At 46.0% G+C, this 14,157-nt stretch overlaps 1 protein-coding gene across 1 annotated transcript in view; it reads left to right on the plus strand.

Annotated features, from left to right (window-relative positions):
- Positions 1-6,333: 6,333 nt before the first annotated feature.
- The window catches only part of LOC131930713 (uncharacterized), a 54,619-nt gene continuing 46,795 nt past the window's right edge, over positions 6,334-14,157 (plus strand). The window contains exon 1 of the mRNA XM_059287300.1: positions 6,334-6,534. The gene's annotated coding sequence lies outside the window, so the exon portion shown is untranslated. The remainder of the gene's footprint in view (positions 6,535-14,157) is intronic.

Consider the following 14,157-nt stretch of genomic DNA (forward strand, 5'->3'; position numbering starts at 1 on the left):
CCTACATCGGCCCCACGCCGCGCCCCCTCGACCGTCTATGGAAGACAAAAAATTAAGATTGGTAAAAATGGCCCTCAAAAGATGGCCAGCCTTGAGAGCAGAGATTCTCCCCTATGATGATATGGATTCCCCATCAAATTCTCGTTTGTTCTCGAGATTTCTGGGTTTCCTGGCGAAAATGACGTGCAACTGCTGGGGCTAGACTTGTCCGGGCCGTGTACGGCTTCCATCTATTACCGAGGCGCTGGCGAGGGTACTCACGCGCGCGTGCAGGGCGACTAAAGCAAAGAATCTCCAGTCCCCGGTTACAGCGGGAAACTTTACAAAACTCTTCACATCTGTTTCTACATCGTCATGTTTACTGAGGGGTGCTGAGGGGTGGGGGATAAAGTGTGTGGTTGTGTGGGGGGATGTGGAGTGGTGGAAGCTTCACAATAAACCTTTCGCTATTGTACACCATGATATGGTTAAGTAACTTTATTGCCTACGAGCTAAGTGTAAGTATTTCCCCAAATCTGCACTGACAAACTGGCAGACATTTATTAGATAAACTTGTCTCTACCGTGCCAGCTACTGGCTTTCATCATACTTGCTTACTTGTGTGGGATAATTCTCCCCACAAAACTGGTCAATACATAAATCATAGGATGTGGTTGTACAGCAAGCGATAACTGTTAAAGCCGAGAGCCAAATAGTCTTAACGCCTTCCAAAAGCCCGTCATTTGACAACTAATTTGACAATATGGCAACGCTGATCCAAGCCATTTGTCCCCATTACATTAACTTGTAAATGTTGAGCCAAAATATTAGCGTCCAAGTCTAGCGAGCAGGGGACGTAATTACATCAGCTGACCGAAGTCGGCGTTATTCAAGACAGTTACAGTAATGGTCTTGGATTGTTGTATTTATTTGTTGGAGGTTGTCTCTATACTGTATTTGTTGGTGGTTATCTCTATGTTGTATCTATTTGTTGGTGGTTGTCTCTATGTTGTATCTATTTGTTGGTGGTTGTCACTGTATGTTGTATCTATTTGTTGATGGTTGTCTCTATGTTGTATCTATTTGTTGGTGGTTATCTGTGTTGTATCTATTTGTTGGTGGTTTTCTGTGTTGTATCTATTTGTTGGTGGTTGTCTATGTTGTATCTATTTGTTGGTGGTTGTCTCTATTTTGTATCTATTTGTTGGTGGTTATCTGTGTTGTATCTATTTGTTGGTGGTTATCTGTGTTGTATCTATCTGTTGGTGGTTATCTGTGTTGTATCTATTTGTTGGTGGTTATCTGTGTTGTATCTATTTGATGGTGGTTATCTGTGTTGTATCTATCTGTTGGTGGTTATCTGTGTTGTATCTATTTGTTGGTGGTTATCTGTGTTGTATCTATTTGATGGTGGTTATCTGTGTTGTATCTATTTGTTGGTGGTTATCTGTGTTGTATCTTTCTGTTGGTTGTCGTATACGTCTGTTGCTGGGTGTCTGTCAGTGGTCTGCTGTTGGTAGTTTGTTGGAATTTTCGGTGTGTGGACATTTTCTCGTTATAGTTTTGGAGGTTGTCTGCAGATAGTTGTGTGATGCTAGTTGTTCATCATTTGTTGGTAGTTGTCTGTTCATCATTTGCTGGTAGTTGACTATTGAAAGTTGTTTGCAAAAATGTCCCCTAAGCCACTATCTATCTAGCCACTAGCCTTGTTGTTTAAGTTCTACAATAGTTCAATGGCGTTCTCTAACCGAACTTTAATGTTCTGTGTTGGGTGGCGATAACTCTTTGATCTATGTTCTATGATGGTAGTTCTTTGTGTTTTCGTGTGGTTCATGATGCGTGTGTTCGAAGTCGCTGAAGATTTAAGTCAGCAACAAACAAAACGACACATCAATCTGTGCACACCAGTGTCACCTCTATCTATCACGCACAAATCTGTCTCACGCACATATCTGTCTCACGCACATATCTGTCTCACGCACATATCTGTCTCACGCACATATCTGTCTCACGCACATCGGCCCCTATCTGTCTTCTCGTCTTATTGTTTATGTGTGTTAGCTTCGAAATAAATTTAAAAAACCAACCACCAAAGTGCCTGCTACTGACACGGGCACATAATAACACACTTCCGGTTCTTGAGATCGGTCAGTCCCATCCGTTCTCTGCATCTTGGTGAACCTTTAGTGACCACTGGCAGGTCATTGTCAAGTGTGACTTTTGTCTCTTAACCATTGCGTTATGCCACATTCAACCACCACCCTCATCTCCGCACCAGCACCACCACCATCATCTCCCCACCACCACCACCATCGTCTCCGCACCACCACCACCCTCATCTCCCCACCACCAACCTCATCTCCCCACCACCACCACCACCTTCATCTCCCCACCACCACCACACACATCTCCCCACCACCACCACACACATCTCCCCACCACCACCACACACATCTCCCCACCACCACCACACACATCTCCCCACCACCACCACACACATCTCCCCACCACCAACATCATCTCCCCACCACCACCATCATCTCCCCACCACCACCATCATCTCCCCATCACCACCACCATCATCTCCACACCACCACCCTCATCTCCCCATCATCACCACCACCATCATCTCCCCACCACCACCACCCTCATCTCCCCACCACCACCACCATCATCTCCACACCACCACCACCACCATCATCTCCCCACCACCACCACCATCACCCCACCACCACCCTCATCTCCCCACCACCACCACCATCATCATCTCCCCACCACCACCACCATCATCTCCCCACCACCACCACCATCATCATCTCCCCATCACCACCACCCTCATCTCCCCACCACCACCACCATCATCTCCACACCACCACCACCAACATCATCTCCCCACCACCACACTCATCTCCCCACCACCACCACTACCCTCATCTCCCCACCACCACCACCCTCATCTCCCCACCACGACCCAACTCTTACCTCAGCTCTTACCCCCGCCTACCCTACCCCATCCTCTAGCAGACGAACGATTATTAAAATCTCGTGAAGAAATGAAATCACGTGACATCGTAAGTTTCCGTGTAAAAATGCCGGCCGACAGTTCCCGAATTCCGGCTAATAATCCGGTTGTGATAAATCTCTTTAGCCAGACACCGTGAGTGATAAATAAACGCGAGAGGACGTTGCCGGTTGCCGGTTGCCGGTTGCCGGCAGGGCGAGGGCTGTATATGGGCCCCGGTCATTGTTTTCTCCTCACACATAGACACATACAGGACACCCCACCTATAGACACATACAGGACACCCCACCTATAGACACATACAGGACACCCCACCTATAGACACATACAGGACACCCCACCTATAGACACATACAGGACACCCCACCTATAGACACATACAGGACACCCCACCTATAGACACATACAGGACACCCCACCTATAGACACATACAGGACACCCCACCTATAGACACATACAGAACACCCCACCTATAGACACATACAGGACACCCCACCTATAGACACATACAGGACACCCCACCTATAGACACATACAGGACACCCCACCTATAGACACATACAGGACACCCCACCTATAGACACATACAGGACACCCCACCTATAGACACATACAGGACACCCCACCTATAGACACATACAGAACACCCCACCTATAGACACATACAGGACACCCCACCTATAGACACATACAGGACACCCCACCTATAGACACATACAGGACACCCCACCTATAGACACATACAGGACACCCCACCTATAGACACATACAGGACACCCCACCTATAGACACATACAGGACACCCCACCTATAGACACATACAGGACACCCCACCTATAGACACATACAGGACACCCCACCTATAGACACATACAGGACACCCCACCTATAGACACATACAGGACACCCCACCTATAGACACATACAGGACACCCCACCTATAGACACATACAGGACACCCCACCTATAGACACATACAGGACACCCCACCTATAGACACATACAGGACACCCCACCTATAGACACATACAGGACACCCCACCTATAGACACATACAGGACACCCCACCTATAGACACATACAGAACACCCCACCTATAGACACATACAGGACACCCCACCTATAGACACATACAGGACACCCCACCTATAGACACATACAGGACACCCCACCTATAGACACATACAGGACACCCCACCTATAGACACATACAGGACACCCCACCTATAGACACATACAGGACACCCCACCTATAGACACATACAGGACACCCCACCTATAGACACATACAGGACACCCCACCTATAGACACATACAGGACACCCCACCTATAGACACATACAGGACACCCCACCTATAGACACATACAGAACACCCCACCTATAGACACATACAGGACACCCCACCTATAGACACATACAGGACACCCCACCTATAGACACATACAGGACACCCCACCTATAGACACATACAGGACACCCCACCTATAGACACATACAGAACACCCCACCTATAGACACATACAGGACACCCCACCTATAGACACATACAGGACACCCCACCTATAGACACATACAGGACACCCCACCTATAGACACATACAGGACACCCCACCTATAGACACATACAGGACACCCCACCTATAGACACATACAGCACACCCCACCTATAGACACATACAGGACACCCCACCTATAGACACATACAGAACACCCCACCTATAGACACATACAGGACACCCCACCTATAGACACATACAGGACACCCCACCTATAGACACATACAGGACACCCCACCTATAGACACATACAGGACACCCCACCTATAGACACATACAGAACACCCCACCTATAGACACATACAGAACACCCCACCTATAGACACTTACAGAACACCCCACCTATAGACACTTACAGAACACCCCACCTATAGACACATACAGGACACCCCACCTATAGACACATACAGAACACCCCACCTATAGACACATACAGAACACCCCACCTATAGACACTTACAGAACACCCCACCTATAGACACATACAGGACACCCCACCTATAGACACTTACAGAACACCCCACCTATAGACACTTACAGAACACCCCACCTATAGACACTTACAGAACACCCCACCTATAGACACATACAGGACACCCCACCTATAGACACATACAGGACACCCCACCTATAGACACTTACAGAACACCCCACCTATAGACACATACAGGACACCCCACCTATAGACACATACAGGACACCCCACCTATAGACACATACAGGACACCCCACCTATAGACACATACAGGACACCCCACCTATAGACACATACAGGACACCCCACCTATAGACACATACAGGACACCCCACCTATAGACACATACAGGACACCCCACCTATAGACACATACAGGACACCCCACCTATAGACACATACAGGACACCCCACCTATAGACACATACAGGACACCCCACCTATAGACACATACAGGACACCCCACCTATAGACACATACAGGACACCCCACCTATAGACACATACAGGACACTTTACTCATACATGACACCTCACACATAGACACATACAGGACACATCACACATACATAATACATTCTCTTTATAAACTACACATTTTACCATTTCATCCGGGGGGTATTCAGGATAGCGGACACCCCCCCCCCCCCACCTTTCTTATGAGATGCCTGAAAGAAACTCTGCAAGTAAACCACATGTTGTAGAATTGAAAAGTCAAGTTGTATTTAATGTCTTCTTTTATTGATTAGAAATGTATGAAGTAATTGTCTAGTTCACTAGCCAGCACAGTCCCAGTGAGATTTGATCCTGGTCCACTTGCATTACTTACAGATGTGCTACATCGGCTACAGACACCGTACAAACAAATGTTTTACACAGGTTAACTACTGATCACTTGGCTTAAGGAAATATCACATCATGCTAGTGTTGACCAGGTCACGTGATTAGTGATACTATCACAAGGCTGCTGTGATGTCTATTGGTTGCACTAACCTGTATGGGTTGGTTGTAGTCATATTCTCTTTCTTGTGTTCCATTCTGTTGTGACCACCCGCCCCACCGTGCCCGTACCCACCCCACCCAGTCACTCCACCAGCGGTACCTTAAAGAAACAACAGCTCCTCCCCCCCCCCCCCCCCAAGCGCCGCTCACCCTCCTGGCGCGGCTCGCCGTGTTCTCCCCGCCTCAGTGCCTGATGCACGTGAGCGGCGTCAGTCTAGTCTAGCTCGTCATACGGCTCTGGTGGCACGGCTCCTGGTAGCACGTCATACGGCTCCTGGTAGCACGTCATACGGCTCCTGGTAACACGGCTCCTGGTAGCACGGCATACGGCTCCTGGTAGCACGGCATACGGCTCCTGGTATAGCCACACGGCTCCTACAAGTATCACCGCCAAACGGCTCCGACTACCCCAGCACTGAGCACCCGACTCCAGTCGACAGACTTCCGGATATGGAATTTTAATCCCATGCTGGAGATAACGAGGATTTCCTGAGAGCCGGTAAGTCGTTAGAGAATTATTACCTGCCAACAATGTCATCATCAGTGACGTCAGTGACACGTCTAGACTGACAGCTGAAATACTTCCATTGTTTTCTTTAGAAAGTGTCTTGAGCAAAACTGTTACTGCTGTTGTTTTCGGTAGTGATCGTTTTAGGTGGTGATACGTACAGGTAGGGATAGATTTAGTTAGTGATAGATACAGGTAGTGATGGTTATAGGTAGTGGTAGGTACAGGTAGTGAAAGTTTTAGGTGGTATTAGGTGTATCTAGTGATAGCTTTAGGTAGTGATAGCTTTAGCTAGTTATAGTTTTATGTAGTGATAGATCTAGGTCCCTATGATGATAGAAAGCAGTAACTATGGTGCAGGTGGTTGAAGTTAAAAGTTCTAGCTACAAGAAAATGTATTTACAAGTTGAGCGGTGATAATTTTATTCACGTGTTGTCGACAAAATGTAAAGCCTAGGCTTTCTTTGATTACCACTTCCCAATTAGGCGAGTTAATTAAAACTTCTCCCAGTTAGACATCAAAGTGTGTTTATATTTCTTGTAGCGGGTCCATCAGTTTTTAAATAGGAAACACAAGGGGGGGGGGGGGAATTCAGGGTCTACAGATACAGGCACAAGTATGTGTTGTGCCCATACAAATGTGCCCAGACAGAACATTTGTGCCCATACAAATGTGCCTGAGCCAAACAATTCTTCTCTCGGTCTAGTACATCTCTTGCGATGTCTCTATAGTACTCTATAGCAAGATTTGTTTTAAGAACACTGCCCACTTCCGTTAAACCGGACCGGATAGTCACGAAGAGAACACCCTACTGGGGTCTAAAGACATTCAATGCTTCCTAGTGGGTGGGGCCTATTGTGACACTCCGACTTTGATTTGACACTCCATCCAACTTTGATGTGACAGGACTGACTTTGTGACAGCTGACTTGGTTTTTTATACACCTGACATTTACAGATGACGTAGGTTCGGCTGAAATTCTAATGAAAAGGTGAGGTCCAATAGTTAGGTCCACCTAAATAGGTCCACCTAGTGAGGTCCACCTAGTGAGGTCCATCTAGTGAGGTCACCTAGTGAGGTCACCTAGTGAGGTCCAATAGTTAGGTCCACCTAAATAGGTCCACCTAGTGAGGTCCACCTAGTGAGGTCCATCTAGTGAGGTCACCTAGTGAGGTCACCTAGTGAGGTCCAATAGTTAGGTCCACCTACAGATCCTATCAGTCTGATTGGTCCACCACGCGCGTGCACATCTAATCACGTGATCTTGTTTACTTTCATCTCCATAATTTCTTACCTCACGGCTGAGGCCGACGTTAAAGACGTTAATCCGTCCTTTAAGCCGGATGTACCGGGTGCGACATGCCGGGGTTCGGGCCCCACCCAGATTATCCCAGCCCGGGTCCCAGGGGATTCTCGCCGAGTTTGCTTTAACGATGATTAAATGTTGATTTTAGAGATTCCTCTAATCTCGGCCGCCATCTTTTATCTCGTGTCCGCCATGTTTTATGTCATATTCCTTGTCCACGCTTGCTATTTGTCGAAAGGGAGGGGGGGGGGGCGGATGGGAAAAAATCCTCGGCTAATGCGAGTTGGGGTAACAAAAGATATTAATTAGAGAGTATGCAGACATTACGTCCCTTTCTGAGGCTCCTGTCTCCGCCTAATGGAAGCCTCATATTTCACGCGGCCTAGTCAGTTCTCCCCCCCCCCCCCTTTCACGCGCCCCAGTCAGTCCCCCCCCCCCCCCCCCCCTGTTTGTAATCGAACTCCGGGACTTAACTCCCCTTTCATTGTGCCCGATTACTGACGTAATTCTAGGCGAAGGGAAAAAATGGCTTCAGCTAAAAATGTATACAGAGAAAAAATGAATTTTTGGCATCGCTGGGTTTGATAATCGCCTTAAAGTCTCGTCTGCTAGAGATGGTCTTGTGTTCTAACACTCAGGCGGCGTAGATGAAACGGTGAATACCAAAGGATGATTTAAGCTGAATCGATTTCCTGATTCAGATATTCGTCGTTTTTTTATAAGCGTCCTGTGTACACACGGTTTAGATTGTACGCAATGTGTACAGATGTCACGTGCCGACCTTGACTTTAAATCCCAGATTTTTTTGTCTGGACTTACTCGCGCTTAACAAATGTGGACGTTGGCGAAAGTCAGATTTTTGTGTTGGATATGTTTTTATTCAAGGTGATCCTTGCGAGACTTGTCAAGTGTGGGGTGTGACACTGTGTCAAGTTTTATTGTAAATTTCTGTGTGCAAAGTCAGTCCGACGTTCCATTAAAGATATTAATCCGTCCTGTTAATTCAGATACAACGGGTGCGACAAGCCCTGGTTCGAGCCCCACCCAGGCCTAGTCACGACTGCATTATCCCACCCCACGCCCCAGTGTCAAGATCTGTAACAACTTTATCAAGTTTTGTGTCAAGTACTGTTTGTCACGTTCTGTTTGTCAAGTTTTGTTTGTCAAGTTCTGTGTGTCAAGTTTTGTAACAACTTTATCAAGTTTTGTGTCAAGTCCAGTTTGTCACGTTCTGTTTGTCAAGTTTTGTTTGTCAAGTTCTGTGTGTCAAGTTTTGTAACAACTTTATCAAGTTCTGCAATAAATCAACTTTGAATTGACTTGCTAAGATATAAACAGCTGTAATTGATGTGTCTAAAAATAGAATTAGATGGCAGATGATTTATTTATAGCCCGGTGTTTGTTTATGCAGAAATATCTGGCTTATTCATGTCCTCTTCTCCCGGTAACGACTCTTTATTTCCCCGACAAAATACAAAATAACCTCATTAGATGAAACCGGCATGAAAATTTACGTCATTAGCTGACGTTTTTACCGCGAAAAAGCCGCCATTGAAAAAAAAAGCGTAAAACTGACATCCAAAGCGCATACGGGATAAAAAACTTTAACGTGAAAGAAATCTGGCAGGATGAAAGCGTCCGGCCAAAAATTAAATATTTGAAACATGCAAATCACAAGGAAAACTGGTGGGATTCCTGTCGTTTTTGTTGGTGTGTGGTGTGGGATGATAAAATATAAACACTGAATGTTTTTGTTGTTGTGTTGTGTGTTGATAAAATATCAACACTGAATATTTTTGTTGTTGCGTGATGGTAAAATATCAACACTGAATATTTTTTTAAGATAATTATTTTTGCGATCAATTTCGGCCGTTTAAATGAGATGAGTCGGGGAGTTTTGAATGATGGGGTTGCACTTTGTTTGATAAAACATCCCCATAAACCTTAAAGCAGCCCATAAACCATGGAGCAACCATAAACCATGGAGCCACCCATAAACCATAAACCATAAAAAACAACAAATCGTTTGAACGGCCGGCACGAACGAAAAAAATCTTCAATGCAGTTTTTGATTGGACTGGATGCTCTAAATAACTCGTCAAATCATCGAGTGCCCGACCTTGACCTTAAGTCCAACAACTTTTCTTTGTGAATATTTCCGGTATATTCGGGGCCGTTTGACATACTACTTGACCCGTTGACCCACAAATTCAGCGCGATACTAAGCATCGATGCCTTGAATGGCCGCACATTCTATTCTTTAAGTATCGATCCCTAGAAGGCTGACAAATGAGCTACGATACTAAGTACTGTTGGACGGTCCCAAAACTACGTACCTCATTTTGACGGCATCGATTTCTTAAGTGGTTGACAAACTAGCTGAGAATAAATTAATTTGGTGGTCGGTGGTTTGATTCAACATCACACAACCACACTAACACAGCAATACAACATAACACAACACAGTAGCTCAAACCCACACAACACAATCCTATGCAACATAGCCACACAGGATAAGACAACACAGTAGCTCAACAATACAACAACAAACATAACACACAAACACAACACAACAACACAACAACACGACAACACAACAATACATGCAACAAACATAACACACAAACACAACACGACAACACAACACTACAACAACACTACACGACACGACACAGTAACTCATGTCGTGAATTCTAACCAACCCAACCCTCCACAATTTGATCATTTTACATTCGTCTGTGGGGATCATGCCACATTATCTCCCCCAACCCCTCCCCCAAAAAAAAACCAACAGTTATCGCATACCAACCCCCCATGGTCAGAGAACATATCTCATGTGCTTGTGATCCATTGATCTATCGGTCAATGTCCCATCTGTCTGGTCACCTTCTTAGCCGTACTCATCTGCCGGCTACACGGTTAGCCGTACTCATCTGCCGGCTACATGGTTAGCCGTACTCATCTGCCGGCTACATGGTTAGCCGTACTCATCTGCCGGCTACATGGTTAGCCGTACTCATCTGCCGGCTACATGGTTAGCCGTACTGATCTGCCGGCTACATGGTTAGCCGTACTCATCTGCCGGCTACATGGTTAGCCGTACTCATCTGCCGGCTACATGGTTAGCCGTACTAATCTGCCGGCTACATAGTTAGCCGTACTAATCTGCCGGCTACATGGTTAGCCGTACTCATCTGCCGGCTACATAGTTAGCCGTACTCATCTGCCGGTTACATGGTTAGCCGTACTAATCTGCCGGCTACATGGTTAGCCGTACTCATCTGCCGGTTACATGGTTAGCCGTACTCATCTGGCGTTTTTACGGTTAGCCGTACTCATCTGCCGTTTTTACGGTTAGCCGTACTCATCTGCCGGCTACATGGTTAGCCGTACTAATCTGCCGGCTACACGGTTAGCCGTACTCATCTGCCGGCTACACGGTTTGCAGTACGTATCTGCCGGCATAAAATGACCGGTATAATTAGTTTCCCCGTAAGACGTCCATACTATCGAACACGTTACACAGCAACTGAGTTCTAATCAGCTACAACATCGCCAGTGGTGAATAAATACTCAAGCGTCCACCTCATCCCCACACAACACACTACATCCACTTTTAACACACACACACACACACACACACACACACACACACACACCCCAGCCCCAGCATAGAATAGCGGCTATCTGGTAAATTGTGAGGGCGGGAGGGGGGGGGTTCAGGGAGGTCAGCGAGGCAGTCCAGCACCAAGACGACACGTAATTCTCTATCATTTTCTGGCGCTCGCCTTCACCTCGTTGATTGCTGTCCTAGCCGGGCATCACGTGATCGCTGGCCTGTCATTTTACTGTCACGTGGGTTATCTTACAGAAAGTGGACAGGGTGGTCATTTTGTCCAGTCCATATTTTATACCTCGGACTAGGCGACCAGTCCATGTTTTATACCTCGGACTAGACGCCACTGACCGGTCGTGTGGATGCTGTCATTAGGTCAGTCCCTGCACGATCCGCACGTCTTTAAGGCGAGTCAGCACGCCATCCTACACACCAAAGATCATCCAACTTACAGCAGTCGCCCCATGTGTTGGTCACAAAGTCTAACATGTCGGGAAGTTCTTGATTGTTTTAATCTGAAGTCTTTTCCAATCACATTAGCAACGGAGTCAGACCTACCGTCCAGCGTATCGGGAAGTTCTTGATTGTTTTCACTAACCTAAGTTAAACTGCCTTGATGAGCTTGTTAGATTACCTCCACTGTGTTGTGAAACAGCTACGACGCCGTTGCCAAAGTGCTTTGAATTGGTTTTAAAACAGCTTTGAGTGAAGTATATCTCTCTGGGGTGGGTGGGGGGGGGGGGACGGCTGGGTGGGACGGATAGGGGTGGACATACTTGTAGCTGAAGACGAGGAGAAATAAAGCTGTTCTCGTGTCATCAAAAGTCAGGTGGGGCTGGCATCAACTTGTACAGACGACAGCTCTAATGGAGACGAGCAGTTATGCCTCTCCCCCCCTGTATTTGTCTAGGAAAGTGCCCCCCCCCCCACCGTATTTGTCTAGAAAATCCCCCCCCCCTTCTCTGCCAAAACTCAAACATGAAACTGTGAGCTGCTGGGATGGAATTTGTTCCAGATATTAGATGGCGGACGTGATTACCCGGCATCCTTAGTGCTTGCTGTTGACATCCACTGTGTGGGGGGAGGGGGGGGGGAGGATGACAATTTTTAGCCTGGCTAGTCCACCAATCAATCAGCCCCATCCCCTCCATCCCTCCTCCCTTTCCCCCCCCCCCCCCACACACAAATCAAATGGTGTGCCAGAGTTTTGGTCTCCTTAATGAGACAAATATTTTCTTGATGGTCACGTGGGCAGCGTTAACAAAAGTTAACCTACACACACAAAAGTTAACCCACACACAAAAGTTAACCCACACACAAAAGTTAACCAATACACAAAAGTTCACACACACACAAAAGTTCACACACACACACAAATTAACCCACACACAAAAGTTAAACCATACACAAAAGTTAACCGTTACGCAAAAGTTAACATGGCACATACAATTTAATCAGCACAAAAAACTTAACCACAACTATCTATCCTGCTTGCTGTCACAACTATCCTGCTTACTGTCACAACTATCTATCCTGCTTACTGTCACAACTATCCTGCTTGCTGTCACAACTATCCTGCTTGCTGTCACAACTATCCTGCTTGCTGTCACAACTATCTATCCTGCTTGCTGTCACAACTATCTATCCTGCTTACTGTCACAACTATCTATCCTACTTGCTGTCACAACTATCTATCCTACTTGCTGTCACAACTATCTATCCTACTTGCTGTCACAACTATCTATCCTACTTGCTGTCACAACTATCTATCCTGCTTACTGTCACAACTATCCTGCTTGCTGTCACAACTATCTATCCTGCTTGCTGTCACAAGTTTCGCATCTCCAACAACGGGAATTCCCGCTGGACTACAAAGAGAAACCGGACGCGTTGGGTACACGTCAGGGGATTTGTTTTTGTCGGAAGTTTTAAACGTTCGGACATGCGCATCGCGGTCTGCTGAGTTATAGTACACGTCTTTGGCGGGCTGGTTACATTTCTTGTGAACCTAAAAGTGATACATCAGGGGGAATTATGTGAACATAAATGTAATACATCAGGGGGAATTATGTGAACATAAATGTAATTCATCAGGGGGAATTATGTGAACATAAATGTAATTCATCAGGAGGAATTATTTTCTGAACTACGTGAACATAAATGCAATACATCAGTGGTAAATGTATGTGAACATAAATGTAATATATCAATGGGAATTATGTGAACATAAATGTAAGGGGGGTTAGTGTAACAAAGACAGATACAGCGGTTTGTTACCTGGGACGGAAAGCGCACCTGCCACAGTCTTGTGGCTGTCTTTTGTTTGTTCTAGTTTCTGGAGGTACCACAATTACATAATGTTCTAGTTTCTGGTGATACCACAATTACATAATGTTCTAGTTCATGGTGGTACCACAATTACACAATGCTCTAGTTTCTGGTGGTACCACAATAACATAATGTTCTAGTTTATGGTGGTACCACAATTACATAATGTTCTAGTTTCTGGTGGTACCACAATTACATAATGTTTTAGTTCATGATGGTACCACAATTACATAATGTTCTAGTTCATGGTGGTACCACAATTACATCATCTCGCACCTTTCAAAACCAGGCCAATACATAGAGCAGTCGACCAGTGAAAAGTTAGCAGACGGTTTGGAGATTTTTGCCAAAAGTGGCCAGACT

This window comes from Physella acuta, unplaced genomic scaffold, assembly GCF_028476545.2.
Source record: "Physella acuta isolate Inbredline_101_S28 unplaced genomic scaffold, ASM2847654v3 ptg001828l, whole genome shotgun sequence".
Classification (NCBI taxonomy): Eukaryota; Metazoa; Mollusca; class Gastropoda; family Physidae; genus Physella; species Physella acuta.